The sequence below is a fragment of the Macaca mulatta genome, chromosome 5, assembly GCF_049350105.2.
Source record: "Macaca mulatta isolate MMU2019108-1 chromosome 5, T2T-MMU8v2.0, whole genome shotgun sequence".
NCBI classification, from domain to species: Eukaryota; Metazoa; Chordata; class Mammalia; order Primates; family Cercopithecidae; genus Macaca; species Macaca mulatta.
The window spans coordinates 123,981,225-124,001,643 of NC_133410.1; the positions used below are offsets into that span (position 1 = coordinate 123,981,225).

General features: G+C 36.5%; 1 protein-coding gene across 3 annotated transcripts in view; it reads left to right on the forward strand.

Moving 5' to 3' along the window:
- The window catches only part of UGT8 (UDP glycosyltransferase 8), a 159,328-nt gene that overhangs the window by 100,649 nt on the left and 38,260 nt on the right, over positions 1-20,419 (forward strand). The gene's annotated exons all lie outside the window — the stretch shown is intronic.

Consider the following 20,419-nt stretch of genomic DNA (forward strand, 5'->3'; position numbering starts at 1 on the left):
AGTATAGAAAAAGCCAGAGTCTCTCTTCTCATGATTACTGCCACGTATTATTCATGCATTTATTCATTTCTTCAACAGATACATACAGAATATTTAATGTGTGCCAGGAAATATACCTGAAGATATGCAGTGACCTAAATATATACCATGACCACCCTTTTCTGAATATCATACTAAAGCAAATTATTAGTATAACCAATGATCAACCTATCAGAAATATCATAATTTTGAGTCGGCATTATATATGACAGCCTTGGAATATATGATTTCTTTTATTTTTCTTGGAAGGATTGAGTTAGTGATTGAGTATATGAATTTAAATGTTCCATCCTGGTCATAGTCCCTGTATTCTCCAAAACATAGAGATTAAGTTGGGAAATTTGCAATAAAAACATCATTCAGGTCCTAGAAAGCAAAGTATAATTAATGAGTGTTCAAAAGAAGAATAAAAATGCTTAATCAAAATGGTTCCAATTATATTACATTTTATCTTGAAAAAAAAGATACTACAAAGAACATTTAGGGAAAATATTTAATACCCAAAGTGATATTTGATAGCACATTATGAAGAAAAAGTCTATATTGAAGAGAATGTATTAATTATTTATTCTATTATGAATTTTCCCTTCCTGATCTCTTTCAGTTTGGAAGTATGCCAATTCAGATGAACATCAACCTACTTACTCTACCCAATAAAAATAGATTATTAGGCCGGGTGCGGTGGCTCAAGCCTGTAATCCCAGCACTTTGGGAGGCCGAGATGGGTGGATCACGAGGTCAGGAGATCGAGACCATCCTGGCTAACACGGTGAAACCCCGTCTCTACTAAAAAATACAAAAAACTATCCGGGCAGGTGGTGGGCGCCTGTAGTCCCAGCTTCTTGGGAGGCTGAGGCAGGAGAATGGCATGAACCCGGGAGGCGGAGCTTGCAGTGAGCTGAGATCCGGCCACTGCACTCCAACCTGGGCAACAGAGCGAGACTCCGTCTCAAAAACAAAACAAAACAAAACAAAACAAAAAAACAGATTATTAGATTGGGTTTTTCAGATAGTACTTATTGCATGAAAGTTTGCTTTTTAAAGGGATTCTACCACAAAACTATATGAAGCAAATTATTTCATTATTATTTCCTGTGGGAATAAATATAAAGAATGAAAAGTATATATTAAAATTATTTAGACTAATTAAACATGTAAAATCAATTATCAGATTCTCCATCTTGGGGCTGATGATAATAGTTACAAATGATATGAAGAGTTTCAACTGCTAATAGTGTTATAATCCTCCGAACTGGTGAGTTATCTTAGAGTGAAAGAGGACAACTTGTACTTATTTTCCAATAAAAATAGCAGAGAAATTACATGCATATATATTTCTGATAAATATATATATATAAATTATATAAAAATTACTCTCACACTGGCAATGCCTACTAATTAGATCTATTAGGAGTTTTGAAATGATAAAGTAACTTCTCTATTAACATACATTTGGGTTATTTTTATTTATTTTTAAGATATTGCTGCATATGGAAACTCATTATGTAAACATCGAGGAATTAGACTATTTTACTAAAATTATCGTTTCCTGATTATGCTGAGAAATAGAATAATTTTTCCCGCAGAGGTCAAATGGCCAAAAGCTGGATGGCTGATGGATGTTTTGATGAACAGATCTTTGATGACATCTAGTGGTGAAATGTAGATTTATTTATTCACTGTTTTCAAAGTTTTAATATGTCAATGTATATATCTTGACAGACATTGAGATAAGTTGGATATTGAATAAAATGGAAAAATTTGGTAATTTTTGTCTTCAGCAAAAAATACCTTAAAATGGTTAAGAACAAAGGAGTAGGCAGAAAAGAGCTAAACAACCTTTAGTAAATATTTTTACATTTTAATTCTGAGAAATTTGTGTAGAGAATAAAATTTAAAACTATTATAAACATATTTCTTCGTGCAATGATGTTTAGCTGATGTGAGTATGCTCCATCTTTGTGTATAAGCACCACACTTGTTCTGATTAGGTGAATTTCAGTAATATATGAACTTTTAAGAAAATTTAAAAGAAAGCCAGGAGACCACCTGTGTATATATTTTCCATTTATGATAATTTATCATTTTTTATATTTTTAAATGACTGAATAGATACGTCCTTATACTTAGTAGCAGCAAATTTTGTTGACCTATGCTTATTTTATATGTGTTTCAAGCAAACTAACATCACAAGCAATGAAGTCTAATTTTTGCTAGGTTTTCAGGAGCAAAATTATCTACACTTTTGACAAATCAACTCAGACCTTTAGTGAGCATGTTTCAGCAGCACAAACGTGCTAGAGACTGTCAAAGCTTGTCTTCAGACATATATATATATATATATGTATTAATTTGCTCCCAAATTTTAAATAATTATCCCAGTACTGCTTATTATGTAACGCTTTCTTCACTCTATCATGGTGATATTTTCTTTGTCACATAAAGTTTTATGTTCAGCAGGACCGTTATCTTGTTAAGGGCAACATTTTTCTTCTTGGTTAGGTTTTTTTTTTTTTTTTTAACTTTTATTTTATTTTATTTTATTTTAATTTATTTATTATTATTATACTTTAAGTTGTAGGGTACATGTGCATAACGTGCAGGTTTGTTACATATGTATACTTGTGCCATGTTGCTGTGCTGCACCCATCAACTCGTCATTTACATCAGGTATAACTCCCAATGCAATCCCTCCCCCCTCCCTCCTCCCCTCTCCCCATGATAGGCCCCGGTGTGTGATGTTCCCCTTCCTGAGTCCAAGTGATCTCATTGTTCAGTTCCCACCTATGAGTGAGAACATGCGGTGTTTGGTTTTCTGTTCTTGTGATAGTTTGCTAAGAATGATGGTTTCCAGCTGCATCCATGTCCCTACAAAGGACACAAACTCATCCTTTTTGATGGCTGCCTAGTATTCCATGGTGTATATGTGCCACATTTTCTTAATCCAATCTGACACTGATGGACATTTGGGTTGATTCCAAGTCTTTGCTATTGGGAATAGTGCTGCAATAAACATACGTGTGCATGTGTCTTTATAGCAGCATAATTTATAATCCTTTGGGTATATACCCAGTAATGGGATGGCTGGGTCCTATGGTACATCTAGTTCTAGATCCTTGAGGAATCGCCATACTGTTTTCCATAATGGTTGAACTAGTTTACAATCCCACCAACAGTGTAAAAGTGTTCCTATTTCTCCACATCCTCTCCAGCACCTGTTGTTTCCTGACTTTTGAATGATCGCCATTCTAACTGGTGTGAGATGGTATCTCATTGTGGTTTTGATTTGCATTTCTCTGATGGCCAGTGATGATGAGCATTTTTTCATGTGTCTGTTGGCTGTATGAATGTCTTCTTTTGAGAAATGTCTGTTCATATCCTTTGCCCACTTTTTGATGGGGTTGTTTGTTTTTTTCTTGTAAATTTGTTTGAGTTCTTTGTAGGTTCTGGATATGAGCCCTTTGTCAGATGAGTAGATTGCAAAAATTTTCTCCCATTCTGTAGGTTGCCTGTTCACTCTGATGGTAGTTTCTTTTGCTGTGCAGAAGCTCTTTAGTTTAATGAGATCCCATTTGTCAATTTTGGCTTTTGCTGCCGTTGCTTTTGGTGTTTTAGACATGAAGTCTTTGCCCATGCCTATGTCCTGAATGGTACTACCTAGGTTTTCCTCTAGGATTTTTATGGTATTAGGTCTAACATTTAAGTCTCTAATCCATCTTGAATTAATTTTCGTATAAGGAGTAAGGAAAGGATCCAGTTTCAGCTTTCTACTTATGGCTAGCCAATTTTCCCAGCACCATTTATTAAATAGGGAATCCTTTCCCCATTTCTTGTTTCTCTCAGGTTTGTCAAAGATCAGATGGCTGTAGATGTGTGGTATTATTTCTGAGGACTCTGTTCTGTTCCATTGGTCTATATCTCTGTTTTGGTACCAGTACCATGCTGTTTTGGTTACTGTAGCCTTGTAGTATAGTTTGAAGTCAGGTAGCATGATGCCTCCAGCTTTGTTCTTTTGACTTAGGATTGTCTTGGACATGCAGGCTCTTTTTTGGTTCCATATGAACTTTAAAGCAGTTTTTTCCAATTCTGTGAAGAAACTCATTGGTAGCTTGATGGGGGTGGCATTGAATCTATAAATTACCTTGGGCAGTATGACCATTTTCACGATATTGATTCTTCCTATCTATGAGCATGGTATGTTCTTCCATTTGTTTGTGTCCTCTTTTATTTCACTGAGCAGTGGTTTGTAGTTCTCCTTGAAGAGGTCCTTTACATCCCTTGTCAGTTGGATTCCTAGGTATTTGATTCTCTTTGAAGCAATTGTGAATGGAAGTTCATTCCTGATTTGGCTCTCTGTTTGTCTGTTACTGGTGTGTAAGAATGCTTGTGATTTTTGCACATTAATTTTGTATCCTGAGACTTTGCTGAAGTTGCTTATCAGCTTAAGGAGATTTTGGGCTGAGACAATGGGGTTTTCTAAATATACAATCATGTCATCTGCAAACAGGGACAATTTGACTTCTTCTTTTCCTAACTGAATACCCTTGATTTCTTTCTCTTGCCTGATTGCCCTAGCCAGAACTTCCAACACTATGTTGAATAGGAGTGGTGAGAGAGGGCATCCCTGTCTTGTGCCAGTTTTCAAAGGGAATTTTTCCAGTTTTTGCCCATTCAGTATGATATTGGCTGTGGGTTTGTCATAAATAGCTCTTATTATTTTGAGATATGTTCCATCAATACCGAATTTATTGAGCGTTTTTAGCATGAAGGGCTGTTGAATTTTGTCAAAAGCCTTTTCTGCATCTATTGAGATAATCATGTGGTTCTTGTCTTTCGTTCTGTTTATATGCTGGATTATGTTTATTGATTTGCGAATGTTGAACCAGCCTCGCATCCCAGGGATGAAGCCCACTTGATCATGGTGGATAAGCTTTTTGATGTGTTGCTGAATCCGGTTTGCCAGTATTTTATTGAGGATTTTTGCATCGATGTTCATCAGGGATATTGGTCTAAAATTCTCTTTTTTTGTTGTGTCTCTGCCAGGCTTTGGTATCAGGATGATGTTGGCCTCATAAAATGAGTTAGGGAGGATTCCCTCTTTTTCTATTGATTGGAATAGTTTCAGAAGGAATGGTACCAACTCCTCCTTGTACCTCTGGTAGAATTCAGCTGTGAATCCATCTGGTCCTGGACTTTTTTTGGTTGGTAGGCTATTAATTGTTGCCTCAATTTCAGAGCCTGCTATTGGTCTATTCAGGGATTCAACTTCTTCCTGGTTTAGTCTTGGAAGAGTGTAAGTGTCCAGGAAATTATCCATTTCTTCTAGATTTTCCAGTTTATTTGCGTAGAGGTGTTTATAGTATTCTCTGATGGTAGTTTGTATTTCTGTGGGGTCGGTGGTGATACCCCCTTTATCATTTTTAATTGCGTCGATTTGATTCTTCTCTCTTTTCTTCTTTATTAGTCTTGCTAGTGGTCTGTCAATTTTGTTGATCTTTTCAAAAAACCAACTCCTAGATTCATTGATTTTTTGGAGAGTTTTTTGTGTCTCTATCTCCTTCAGTTCTGCTCTGATCTTAGTTATTTCTTGCCTTCTGCTAGCTTTCGAATGTGTTTGCTCTTGCTTCTCTAGTTCTTTTAATTGCGATGCTAGAGTGTCAATTTTAGATCTTTCCTGCTTTCTCTTGTGGGCATTTAGTGCTATAAATTTCCCTCTACACACTGCTTTAAATGTGTCCCAGAGATTCTGGTATGTTGTATCTTTGTTCTCATTGGTTTCAAAGAACATCTTTATTTCTGCCTTCATTTCGTTATGTACCCAGTAGTCATTCAGGAGCAGGTTGTTCAGTTTCTATGTAGTTGAGCGGTTTTGATTGAGTTTCTTAGTCCTGAGTTCTAGTTTGATTGCACTGTGGTCTGAGAGACAGTTTGTTATAATTTCTGTTCTTGTACATTTGCTGAGGAGTGCTTTACTTCCAATTACGTGGTCGACTTTGGAGTAAGTACGATGTGGTGCTGAGAAGAATGTATATTCTGTTGATTTGGGGTGGAGAGTTCTATAGATGTCTATTAGGTCTGCTTGCTGCAGAGATGAGTTCAATTCCTGGATATCCTTGTTAACTTTCTGTCTCGTTGATCTGTCTAATGTTGACAGTGGAGTGTTGAAGTCTCCCATTATTATTGTATGGGAGTCTAAGTCTCTTTGTAAGTCTCTAAGGACTTGCTTTATGAATCTGGGTGCTCCTGTATTGGGTGCATATATATTTAGGATAGTTAGGTCTTCCTGTTGAATTGATCCCTTTACCATTATGTAATGGCCTTCTTGGTCTCTTTTGATCTTTGATGGTTTAAAGTCTGTTTTATCAGAGACTAGTATTGCAACCCCCGCTTTTTTTTGTTCTCCATTTGCTTGGTAAATCTTCCTCCATCCCTTTATTTTGAGCCTATGTATGTCTCTGCGTGTGAGATGGGTCTCCTGAATACAGCAGACTGATGGGTCTTGACTCTTTATCCAGTTTGCCAGTCTGTGTCTTTTAATTGGAGCATTTAGTCCATTTACATTTAAGGTTAAGATTGTTATGTGTGAACTTGATCCTGCCATTATAATATTAACTGGTTATTTTGCTTGTTAGTTGATGCAGTTTCTTCCTAGCATCAATGGTCTTTACATTTTGGCATGTTTTTGCAATGGCTGGTACCGGTTGTTCCTTTCCATGTTTAGTGCTTCCTTCACGGTCTCTTGTAAGGCAGGCCTAGTGGTGACAAAATCTCTAAGCATTTGCTTATCTGTAAAGGATTTTATTTCTCCTTCACTTATGAAACTTAGTTTGGCTGGATATGAAATTCTGGGTTTAAAATTCTTTTCTTTAAGAATGTTGAATATTGGCCCCCACTATCTTCTGGCTTGGAGAGTTTCTGCTGAGAGATCTGCTGTTAGTCTGATGGGCTTCCCTTTGTGGGTAACCCGACCTTTCTCTCTGGCTGCCCTTAAGATTTTTTCCTTCATTTCAACTTTGGTGAATCTGGCAATTATGTGTCTTGGAGTTGCTCTTCTCGAGGAGTATCTTTGTGGCGTTCTCTGTATTTCCTGGATTTGAATGTTGGCCTGCCCTACTAGGTTGGGGAAGTTCTCCTGGATGATATCCTGAAGAGTGTTTTCCAACTTGGTTCCATTTTCCCCCTCACTTTCAGGCACCCCAATCAGACGTAGATTTGGTCTTTTTACATAATCCCATACTTCTTGCAGGCTTTGTTCATTTCTTTTTCTTCTTTTTTCTTTTGGTTTCTCTTCTCGCTTCATTTCATTCATTTGATCCTCAATCGCTGATACTCTTTCTTCCAGTTGATCGAGTCAGTTACTGAAGCTTGTGCATTTGTCACGTATTTCTCGTGTCATGGTTTTCATCTCTTTCATTTCGTTTAGGACCTTCTCTGCATTAATTACTCTAGCCATCAATTCTTCCACTTTTTTTTCAAGATTTTTAGTTTCTTTGCGCTGGGTACATAATTCCTCCTTTAGCTCTGAGAAATTTGATGGACTGAAGCCTTCTTCTCTCATCTCGTCAAAGTCATTCTCCGTCCAGCTTTGATCCGTTGCTGGCGATGAGCTGCGCTCCTTTGCCGGGGGAGATGCGCTCTTATTTTTTGAATTTCCAGCTTTTCTGCCCTGCTTTTTCCCCATCTTTGTGGTTTTATCTGCCTCTGGTCTTTGATGATGGTGATGTACTGATGGGGTTTTGGTGTAGGTGTCCTTCCTGTTTGATAGTTTTCCTTCTAACAGTCAGGACCCTCAGCTTTAGGTCTGTTGGAGATTGCTTGAGGTCCACTCCAGACCCTGTTGCCTGGGTATCAGCAGCAGAGGCTGCAGAAGATAGAATATTTCTGAACAGCGAGTGTACCTGTCTGATTCTTGCTTTGGAAGCTTCCTCTCAGGGGTGTACTCCACCCTGTGAGGTGTGGGATGTCAGACTGCCCCTAGTGGGGGATGTCTCCCAGTTAGGCTACTCGGGGGTCAGGGACCCACTTGAGCAGGGAGTCTGTCCCTTCTCAGATCTCAACCTCCGTGTTGGGAGATCCACTGCTCTCTTCAAAGCTGTCAGACAGAGTTGTTTGCGTCTGCTGAGGTTTCGGCTGTGTTTGTTATTGTTTACTGTGCCCTGTCCTCAGAGGTGGAGTCTACAGAGACAGGCAGGTTTCCTTGAGCTGCTGTGAGCTCCACCCAGTTCGAGCTTCCCAGCAGCTTTGTTTACCTACTTAAGCCTCAGCAATGGCGGGCGCCCCTCCCCCAGCCTCGCTGCTGCCTTGCCGGTAGATCACAGACTGCTGTGCTAGCAATGAGGGAGGCTCAGTGGGTGTGGGACCCTCCCGGCCAGGTGTGGGATATGATCTCCTGGTGTGCCTGTTTGCTTAAAGCGCAGTATTGGGGTGGGAGTTACCCGATTTTCCAGGTGTTGTGTGTCTCAGTTCCCCTGGCTAGGAAAAGGGATTCCCTTCCCCCTTGTGCTTCCCAGGTGAGGCAATGCCTCGCCCTGCTTCAGCTCTCACTGGTCGGGCTGCAGCAGCTGACCAGCACCGATCGTCCGGCACTCCCCAGTGAGATGAACCCAGTACCTCAGTTGAAAATGCAGAAATCACCGGTCTTCTGTGTCGCTCGCGCTGGGAGTTGGAGACTGGAGCTGTTCCTTTTCGGCCATCTTGCTCCGCCCCTCTTGGTTAGGTTTTACACTTTTTCATGCTTTCCCCATCCTGACTTTGATGAATATTAGTTGAATGAGTGGCTATAATTTTTAATATGTTTTATCGCCTGATAAACTAATTGACCTTCAGACCTCTTGTCATCAAGTTTAGGTGTCTGCTTTTTTTTTTTTAATTTACTTACTCCTTTTCTCATTTCAATGTAATTGTGTTCAAATCTCTCCTAAATATGTTTGATCTCTGTTGTATCATGCAAGGACATCTGAAAATCCAGCTTCACTTTTACAATGTAGCACTTTTTCCAAGTACATATTTTGTGAGGTTTAACATTTATCAATTAGCAACTAGACACTGACTCAGGAACAAAAGCAACAAAAAAATATTCAATGAAATGGCCTGAATGGATGGCCAATCTAAGCAGGAAGTCTTCCTTTTTCTGTTTAGTCCACTGATCCTTTTTTTCTACAATGGAATAAGGATGATTTCAAGTTACTCTTATGCTGTTTCATGGATTATTCTGGGCTGTTTATGGATGAATACAAGGTAACCATTCAGTAGAGCAACACTGTTGTTGTCTTAAAACATAAAAGAACAATGCAAGGACAACTGACCTTGGTACCCTAGTATTCTATCTTGAACATATATTTGGTATTCGCAGCCTCAGTCTGAAGTATACATTTGAAAAGTGAGACAGAAAAGACAAGTGAATATAAACTCAGTTATAAATACTCCTTATATCATGAAACATAGACTATTTGGAAACATTCCCAGGATATAAGCAGTGATTTATTTGTTTGGGGAGGTAGGCATGGAAATTCCTCCCCTTCTCACTAAACAATATCATTCAAATTCTTCATGTTCAGTAAGTTCTAAGCACTGGGGAATACATTTTCCTTCCTATAACTCAATGTGGTTTGCATTAGTCCTTAATAAATATATTATGATATGCTATATACCTCTGTTTGCAGTTTTGCAAATCATTATGTAACTTCCTGCCAACCACCTCCAAAATGTACAAATAGGCTATTGCACACAAGGTGAGTAACTGTGTATCTTTCAAAATTGAATTATTATCCTTTTAAAAAATTAATCACCCTCACTTGTACACCAACCTAGAGAGAGTACTGACCTACTGTAAGCAGTTTTGAAGGTTATTCAAAGTGGTAGTGACATTTTCAAGTTGTTTTTCAAATGCATTCATTTTTGAACCAACGGGACTTTGTAGCTGCTGAAAGAGAATATCACAAAGTCATATACATCAGGCAGCAACAATGATATAACTAATTGAGTTGTAGGTAAAATTATGTAAAACAGCTTGACTTTTGAGTTCGTCAGTAAGGTATCCAGTTCATTTTTTTTTTTCAAAGTAAAGCTGGCAGTGATATTTTAGTGGTGCAATACTGACATCCAATGGAGAGACAAATTAAATTTTGTTTATTTCCTTTGAAGAGCTATAAAATAGTTATTATTTATGCTGTTTCTAAGAGATCTTCCACATTGAAAAATCCATTCAATTTTAAGCCATGTAAATTTGTATCTCTGTATCGTCTCTTCAAAACAGTATTATAATTTTCAACATAGTTGTATAAATATGTCAAAACTTTTCAGTTGTAATCTTTTTCTTGTGGTTGCTTGTTTGGTTGCAGGTTTCTCCCTGAAAGAAAATACTTGTTTCTTAGTTCATCAGGATATAATCACTAAGTAAATAAATATCATTTGCTTATACATAACTATATTTAGGATCTTAAAATGAACATAAAAGTTATGTTGTTCACAGTAAAGAGAACCATTTATTGCAGATTTTTCCCCAAAATATTTTAGAGCTTAGCTGAGTCGACGTTTGGTTAATTTTCTAATATAGCGTAATTAGATGTGTTTTAACACTTAACAGAATCTTAAAGAGCTATTAGTGCTGGTATAGTAAATCATAGCCAGTGTAAATGAATGTTTCTAAAAAGCCATTAATGTCAGTGGAAATTAGAACCTCAGGCCTGTAGCTTTTCTGTCAGTAGAAGACAATGTGTATTCTGCCCAGGAAGATTAACTACTGCATTCTTATTCAAAACCCAAATAAGTTTGATCATTTAGACTGAGCCATATTGAAAAAATTTGAAAAGGGACCAGGATAGACACCTTTGTGTGTGTGTGTATGTGTGTGCACCTCTGTGTGTGTTTTCCTACTCAGCATACCTCCTCATTCTTTTGACAATGAAGCCCCTCCTTATTGGGGGATTCTATGTAGTTTGGGTGGGTTAAATTCTTTCCCCCAGTGACAGAGATTTGCACATGAACCAGGACTGGTTAGTCTGAGTAATTCATCTCCTGCCCACAGTGACAAGTGCAGGGATCAGAACACAAACCAAGCAGGAGCTACTTTTTCAGATTCTTCTAGGATTGCTAAACTTATAGGACAGGAGCTTCAGACTCAATGGCTCTGGTTCCCTGGATCCAGCTGTACCTGCAACAAGATACTGGCTTTATTAGGTACATGAGTTAATCCATTCATTTGTATACTTAAGTTAGCTTAAGATAGGCTTATGATTATTGTTGTTGTTATTATTATGATTCTTGTTTATAACGGAAACAAACCTGAGCAATGCAGTGAACACAATACTGGTGACTGGTATTAAAATTTTGAAATAAATTATAATATAATTATCTACAACAATAGATTTATGCTATCAGAATATATCTCTATTTCACAGAGTCATTGCACTAAGAGGTTAAATCAAGTGAAACTTCCCTGTTAACCATGAAGGGAAAAAATAGTTTTAATAAAAAGTTTAAAAATCACGAAAAAATAGAAAGCACTAAACTATTGATAGGGTGGAATAAATAAATAATTTTCTTACTAATAAATTCAGTGATCTGGAACAAATCACTTTCTTACATTTTTAATGTCCTTACATGTTTGATGAAGGAGTTAAACTCCATAACATAAATCTAGCTCATACTGAATGCCTGACTATTATAACGGCAGAAAGACTGTATCTTCCAATGTCAGATAGTCTCCAACACAAAGTGAATCAGGAAAAATACAAAAATGAAAATAAAAAACAGAAATCACTAACATAAAACTGGAACCAAAACGCTTTATACCCCTAGAAAATCTGTTTAAACTTTTGTTTTCTTTTTACAAAAACATCTACACCAAAGAGTTTATTCATTTTTTCTTAATTTTGCCTTTTGCTTTTCAAACAATGTTTTGGGTTTTATGAAGTTTAGGAATATGAATTTGTCTTTTTTCCCTAAAATATAAGAGAATCTTGCATACACTGGTATGTGGACAATCAGATTAACTGCAATTTTTCATGTATTCAGCAACTTAATTAATCAACGCATAGTTATTGAATAACTATGGTGTGCTAAACACTTGGCAAGAGTATTCTTCTATTATTTTGAAAAGCAAAAAATATTGACACTGACCTATTTGAGACAGAACCGATGAAGGGGTTCGGGTGGTTTTAAGCATAATTTTAATTAGCACATTTTTTCACAGTCTTGGGTGTCTCTGTATACAGATTTGAACTGAGAAAGACAGGGACGGGGCACAGAAAATACTAAGAGGGACAGGTGCTTTCAGGTCATATTTGAGATTTACTGCTACTCTTCGGTGAAGACCACTGAAAACTCTAGGAACTTGAGGTAGATTCTCTTCTTTTACCACTATAGAGAGTCAATAACCTAAACTCATTTTGTCTGTTCAATATCCCAGGAAACTAGCAAATTTTTGTTTAGTATTTGTTTTTGACAAACATTTGGCAGCTGAAAAACTTCCGACCAGATTAGTAAGCTCTGAAGAAAGATGAAAACTGGGAGCAACCACTCAGGGTCTGATTAAATGCAAAAATGTACATGTTTACTATGTAATTTAGTTACAAATAGTTTTGTAGGAAAAAAACCCAAACTTAATGGCTACATCTAGTTAGGAAGACAGATAAAGATGCCTGTCATCCAAACATGAACTTGGTGAGTAAGCTGTTGAAGCTCAGATACAAATTCAAGCAGGAGTGATTTAATTTTCTCAGTATAACATACCTTGCCAGATTCTTGGCTACACTCTGATTGTTACCTACATAGTAGCAGAGTTGAAACAATAAGATTGAGCCAAATAGCGTTTCATATGTGGGGCGTGGGGGAGATGCTGGTGGTGCTGGTGTTCTTTCTTTAATGACTATTTAAGGATGTTTCATAACTGTGTTGCTTCTATCACTATTTTTCTTATTTGGTATAACTCTGAATGTAATTCATCTTAGTTTTTTAAAAGGTAGCTCTTTATTTCACACAAGTTATCAATCCATTAAGATTTCAATGTAAAATGTACGCTATTTTCTTGCTTAGTAAACCTCTGGATATCTCAGGCCAACATTTTGCAGGAACGATAGGCTGTGTGTATGTATTGCTATTCCAGGACTAACCTCTGTTACATTTTATATCACTTTGTCGCCAAACATTTCCATAGTAATCCAAGACTATAGCCTTCATTGATGTTTTTTCAACCTTTAAATCTGTAGATAAAGATTATTAAAGATTATATCTCACTGATTAATGTCAACTTATTAACTACTGATTAACACTATCAACTGATTTACATTGTAATACAGTACTACTAAGGAAATCGAAGTCAGTCAGAATAGCCTATTAATATCTTCCAGAGGAAAGAAATAGAGATGTGTCCTGGTCAGTTTCTCTCCCTCTTCCCCTCTTTTTGACACACTCCACAAATATTTTTACATCTTTAGGTGAATATCCCCAGATAAAGATAATTGAAAGATAAGCATTTTCTTGCATGAAAATGAATTAGTTTTATTATCAGATTAGAATAGGGGGTCTTAAGAGAAAGTTGCTCCAACTACCTGTTTCCTGGCAGAAAGAGGAACTACAATTAAAATATTCCAAAATGAAAATTATCATATCAGTCAAGATTTTTATTTAATTCTTAGCAGACAGCAGTTATGATCTGGAGATTCATCTTGTACTATTCATGGCTTATTGGGCGTTTTTATACGATTTAAGTTGCAGTCATGCTTCATAGCTTGGAACTGTGAAGGCTTGTTTGCCTACCTGTTGCTATGTAAGAGCACACTTGGAATTGCTGCTCGATAATAACTTTATTCTTACCAATGGCTATTACCTGGCTCACCTTAGAGGTGAGCAGCGCCCCTTAGTCAGCTACATACCCTTTTCAGGATTCTTAACTTTTTGCAAGAGGATGGCAGCCTACTCCCAGCAAAACTGCCTGTTGAAGCATAGAGCACTGCGCTCAATTCCTACAGTAAAAGCGACTATATGCAAGGTCCTTCCTGAGAATATACTCTTGACCTTGCTATCTGTCAGTAGCTTCCAAAAACTTGGCTGAGATAAACAGCAGTTATCGAAGACTGCATAAAGATTGTATCATCCATTCTTTCAACTAAATCTGTATTTTTCAAATTTTTTTTTTAAAGTAGCAGAACCTTTTTATCAAATGGGACTTTTCACACAGTCCAGTAAATAAAATGGATTTAAAGAAGACTTTACCCCCGGGGACGCCTGTTGAACCCTGTTGTCTTTAGTGGAACCCACAGCTGTGCAGTGAACAATCTGAAAACCATTGCTGTAATTGAGGTTGCAAGCCCAAAGGCCTTTAGGGGCCCACTCAAGCAAAGGTAAATGAGTCTGTATTTGTATACATATATGTAGACATAGACATAGACATATACACACAAAATATGTATCAAGAGCATGAATAATTCCCAAGGGCATTTATCAACTGTGATTTGTTTGTTTGTAAAACCCTGTGCTGGCCACACAAGGCACATGTGCCCTTCTTATTTTATCCTTTGCACCCTAGTTTCCACACTCAGATACTCTAAAATCTATCTTCAAATAGCCACATTATCAGCAAATTATGCCATGAAACTGTATTGTATTATATATAACTGTAACACATCATTTATTTTGCTTGATTGCATTTGGCATATTGTTATGAGCATGACTTACTTTATAGGAGAGAGCATCATGTTAAATTTATTATTAGGATATTTAGAACAGTATTTCTCAGAGACTGATAAATATACCTTTGTATTGGAATCCTCTGGAATGCACATTCCTTGGCTTTATCTCAAACTTAGCATAATTTCTGGTAGTGAAGCCTGGAATTCTATACATAAAATTATTTGATTAATGCAGAGGAAATTTAAATAAATATAACTAAGTGACAGAAGCCAATCTGAAAAGACTACGTAATGTATGATTTCAGCTGTACGACATTCTGGAAAAAGTAAAATGGACATTCTGCTCCATTTTATTGTGGGCCTAAAACTGATCTAAAAAATGTTTATTAATGCAAAAAGGTAGATGATTATTATGAACAATGAAGTTTGAATATCACTGGTCCAAAGGATCTTTTCTATTTATTAACCTGTGTCCTCAGAATCAATAGAAACTATTCTCTGAGTCATTTTGGAAACAGTGATAATTAGGATTTTACTAAACATTTTTTCTTGGCTTTCAGAATGCTGTGAATTTTGTAACTAGTGGTACTTTCTTCTTTGTGTGATTTGCTGATAAACTTAGAACTAAATTTATGATGTTTATTTCACAAGTATAAACCACTTCAAGGCCTTAAATTATCTTGCCAAACTCACTATTGGTTCTACTTTATTTTTCTATTACTATATTTCCTTCATTTATTTTTCTTCAATTATTTAAATTTGCCTTATCTTGACAGAATATATTTTTGCTTCTGTATAAGATATTTTAAACACTGTCACATTGGACAATAAATTTTTCTGAGGTAATATTTCCATTTTTATAACGGAAATATTATTACCCAACAAATAAGTTTGTTGGATAATTCAATGTGTTAGTGCATATAAAATACTTACCAGAGTGCCTGGCACATAATAAGCACTCAATAACTGCTACTTAGTAATTTTTTTTTAATAACTGGAATAATATATGCCAATATAAGTGTTAAAGTAAATCATCAGTTATATTTCAGAAGTTGATAGCTTTATTTTTCATTTTATAATTTCATTTTTATTTGCTTAATTATCGTGAAATAAATTACATGCAACATTACATTTTATCTCTAAGTACTTCCAATGTGCATCTTTACAAAAATAAGAACACATACATCTAAAATAATATCACATCTGAAAATAATAATTTATTGATGTCATCCAATACTCTATCCACTCGTAAATTTTGCCAGTTATCCCCAAAATGTCTTCTCTAATGCGTTTGTCCAATGAACAATTTTAAGTAGAAAAACAATTACTGGGTTGCTCTCTATATAATCTGAACGTTATTTGGCCATTTCTAAGTAATTAATTTTATGCAGTTGGCTAGTAGAAGATGACAAATGTTAGACAAATGGAAAGGGCAAGGAAAAGACCTGGCCAGATCAGACTGTTCCATGTGAATAAACAGCCAGAGCATGCTGTTCATGCCCATTGGTATTTTTGCAGTGGACCATAATGTCACAGGATAGCGAGTCATACTTTTAAAATTCATTTCAGCAAATAATAACACAATGGTCAATAACCTGGGAATTGACAGTATAGAACAGAGAATCCACGACTGTCTCCATAGAAAGAAGCTGATCTGATAAATTATGCATACTATTGTATAACTGGATAGTTTTGCCTTTCAATTCATGAAGTTCCAGTGTACTGGACATATTCAGGTTGTAAACACATTCAAATAGACAGGATACTTCCTATGCCGTGAAAATAGAAGAGCACTGAAAGCTTAAAGCATAGATGTTTTTTCTTTTCTTTTTTTTTCTTTGGACGGAGTTTTGCTCATGTCACGCAGGCTGGAGTGCAGTGGCAGATCTCAGCTCACTGCAATCTCTGCCTCCTGGGTTCAAGCGATTCTTCTGCCTCAGTCTCCCGAGTAGCTGGGATTACAGGCGCATGCCACCACAGCTGGCTATTTTTTGTATTTTTAGTAGAGACAGGGTTTCTCCATGTTGGTCAGACTGGTCTCGAACTCCTGACCTCAGGTGATCCTCCTGCCTTGGCCTCCCAAAGTGCTGGAATTACAGGAGTGAGCCACTGCACTGGGCTGAAAGCATAGATTTCTTTAGTGAATTTACTAAAATTTTCTCTGAAGTGGCCATCTAAAAAGGAATTAAATACCAGAAAGATCCACTGATGTACAGGAATAAAATTTTAGTAAAGTAAATATAGCTCAAATCTTAGATTTTAGAAAATGATACGGCAGGGGCTATTTTTTTGTTTCTCAAAATGAGCACTAGTTGCCTTGATTTTTGAGCTGTTGACATATATTTCCACCACTTGTGGCTTTCTACTTTGCGAGAAATTCACAGCAATCAGAGAAAAGATAAACAAGAATAAAACTGAGCTTTTTTTTTTAAAGTTTTCTTTAGTCTGAGGTTTTCCAAATGTTTGCGCTAGTCTATCAGTTGGAGTGAATTCCAAAAAGCGTCTGATCTTTGAAGTTAAAACTAAATTTGTTAGTGTTGTCTCTTTCCCTTTTTCAATTCCCATCAAACATATACACAATAACACATACACAGTCCTTGTATAATATATTTTAGAAGTAATTTGATGACTTTAATAATTATTGGCATGATTTATGCTACCTCATGAAGCAATGCACTTATTTAGAAGTTGGGGAGCTGCAATCAAGTCACGTATTTTAATATATTTATTCCTTCTCAGTGTGCTTCCTTGTCTTGATGGAAAATGTTTTCTTATTCTAAATATTTGGAGTGATCTTATTCATTATATTTCAACTATGTTAGGTTTTCTTGCTCAGGAAATACAATTAATTCAAGTTATTAATTCAAGAAACATAATTGAGCATCTGCTATGTATCAGACTTTTTTTTTTTAGGCACTAGGAATAGAGTATTAAACACGACAGAGAAACATATATATCCTCATGGGCCTTGCATTCTAGAAGGAAGAGAGAGAAAATAACCCAAAGAAACAAATACTACGCTATGTATGTAAAGTGAGGAAAAGGCTAAGTGAGTTCTGGTGAGGTGGGGATGGGGAGAGGAGTCACAAATATAAACTGGGTATATAGAAAAGACTCTTATTCTGCCAGGTGCTAGGTAGATGCAGCTGAATTCACTACAGGAGGGGGAAGTTTATAATGCTTTGTACAAAGACTCAAATGGGCTAGACTTGGCTTTGGGGAAGCAGTCAAAATCATTGACTTTGACTTTAATGGAGTAGAATGAGAAGCCAGTTGATGGCTGCCAAACCTAGGACACTTAGTTGGTTACTGCCATGTCCAAGCAAACTCTGACCAGGGGGATTGCAGTAGAAGTAAAGGAGAAATGGTCACAATCTGAACATATTTTGAAAGTAGAAACACAGAATATAGATATTAACAAAAGAGAAGAATTGATATTACCACACATAGTTTTGGCAAAGAAACCATGAGAGTGGAGTTACTATTGAGATGCGATATGTAAAGAGTTCAAAAGAAACATATTTGGGGTGTGTGTGCATGTACGTATGTGCTTGTATCAAGGAAAGGGAGAGTCAAGAGGAATATTTTGTTTGAAATGAGTATTAAAAATCCAAATTGTGATGTTGTGTAAACAGTCTTGAATATAAGAGGCTGGAGTTCAGGGGAGAGCTCCTGGGTAGACACAAAAATTTGAAAATTTTCAGCTTGGTGTCTTAAGCTATGAGATTGGATGAGATCACTAAGAGAGTGAGCATGAATAGAGAAGAAGTCCCATGAGTTTGATATGAGACACTACACTCAAGAGATTAGGAATATGAAAACAACAGAGGAGACAGAGAGGGAGTTCTCCCTGAGATAAGAGGAATACCAGAAAAAGATAGTGACCTGGAATCCAAGTGAAAAAATTACTTTAAAGAAGAAAGAGGTATCTGAAGAATCAAATGCTATTAATAGGTCAAACAAAATGAGGGTTGATAACTATCTTTGGACTTTGGAATACAGGGCCATTGGTGACTTAACAAAACCTGTTTTTTAGTGTTTGAGGAAAATTTGGGAATGGCATGAGTTCAAGAAAGAATGCAGGAGGGATTTGACATAAAACATAGAGGACGATGATTGTAGGCAAGACTTTTGAGAAGTTTAGCTAAGAGAAAGGACATGGGAGGCCTTGGATAAGGCTGTAGGGCAAGTAATTATTTTTAATTTTTAATACAGAAGAAATGATATTATGTTCATATATGAAGTGAAATGGTTGTAGATAATGAAAATTAAGACTTGAGAGAGACAGGAGAACCTGATTGATATCCTTGAGTGGGTTAAAGAAGACAAGGCATAGAGTACAAGTGACACATGTGGCTTCAGCTAAAAGCGCAGTCATACCCTCCATAGCAGTAGGAGAAAAAAACACAAGGCACACATGTGGGAAGGTGGGAGAGTGTGGATGTGACCTTCAGATTGTTTCCTTTTATTTAATGAAACAAGGTCATTGACCTAATGTAATGGGGGAATTGGTGTGGGAGTTTCAAGGAGAAATAGATATAAAGTAGTTATTCAGAATGTGGATTAGTGTATGAATTAGGGAAATACAGTATTTTAGCTGCGCAGTATTGAAGACTCACTTGATGAAAGACAAATGAATTTAAGGTGATTGTGTTCTGCATAATCACTATCATTGTCACATTCTATCATGTGAGTGCAGACTTAGAGTGGGCTGAGAGATAGTGTTTTCAGTTTTACTGAGTGAGGTATCACAAAGCAACAGAGTCGGGTTATCATAATGTCTGGCCATAGAATCTAAGCTGCTGAATTGCATGAATAAAATGAAGTCCTCATGAAAGTGAGGGACAGTAAAAATGTGGTAATATCAAAGTATTGTTTTTCTGGGATTAAAGGAGTTTTGAGTTGGGATGTCTATTAGTTTCCTATTGCTTGTGTAGCAAGTTACCGCAAATGTAATAGTTTATAAAAATACAAATTTATTATTTTACAATCCTGGATGTCAGAGCTCCAAAATGTGTCCCACTGGCCTAAAATCAAGGTGATGATAAAGTTGAGTTTCTTTCTGAAAGCTCTAGGGAAAAAATATATTTTTGTACTTTTTCCAGTTTCTAGTGGTTTCCCCCATTCCCTGTTCATGGCCCCCTTTCATCTTCAAAGCCAGCAATGTCTGTTCACATCGTTCTCTGGTTCTTACTTTTCTGTCTTCCTCATTTAGGTCTCTTGTGATTACAATGAGCCCATCCGGATATTCCAGGGTAATCTTCATATTTTAAGATTTGCTTATTAGTAAACTTAATTCTGTCTAATATGCAAATTTCCCTTTGTCATGTAACATGGGAATTAGGTCATCGACATCTTTGGGGGTCATTATTCTGCCCAACACAAGATATTGAAAATAAGCAGTAATTATGAGAGGAGATGAGATAAAATGTATATATGCATATATGTATACAGAGAAAATGTATATAGAAAGAAGTTGTTGAAGAATAGGAAGCTTGAAATTGAAATTGTTATTTTGTAGTGGGTCTAGAGATTGATTATGGGAATGAACCAACTCCAAAGGAAGAGAGTAGTCTAAAGAACTGACAGACCTCAGTTTTGAAATTATCATTTTGACAGGATAATTATAAAGCCCATACCATTACTTTAAAAATCAACATCAAGGATCTAGAACCAGAAATACCATTTGACCCAGCAATCGCATTACTGGGTATATACCCAAAGGATTATAAATCATTCTACTATAAAGA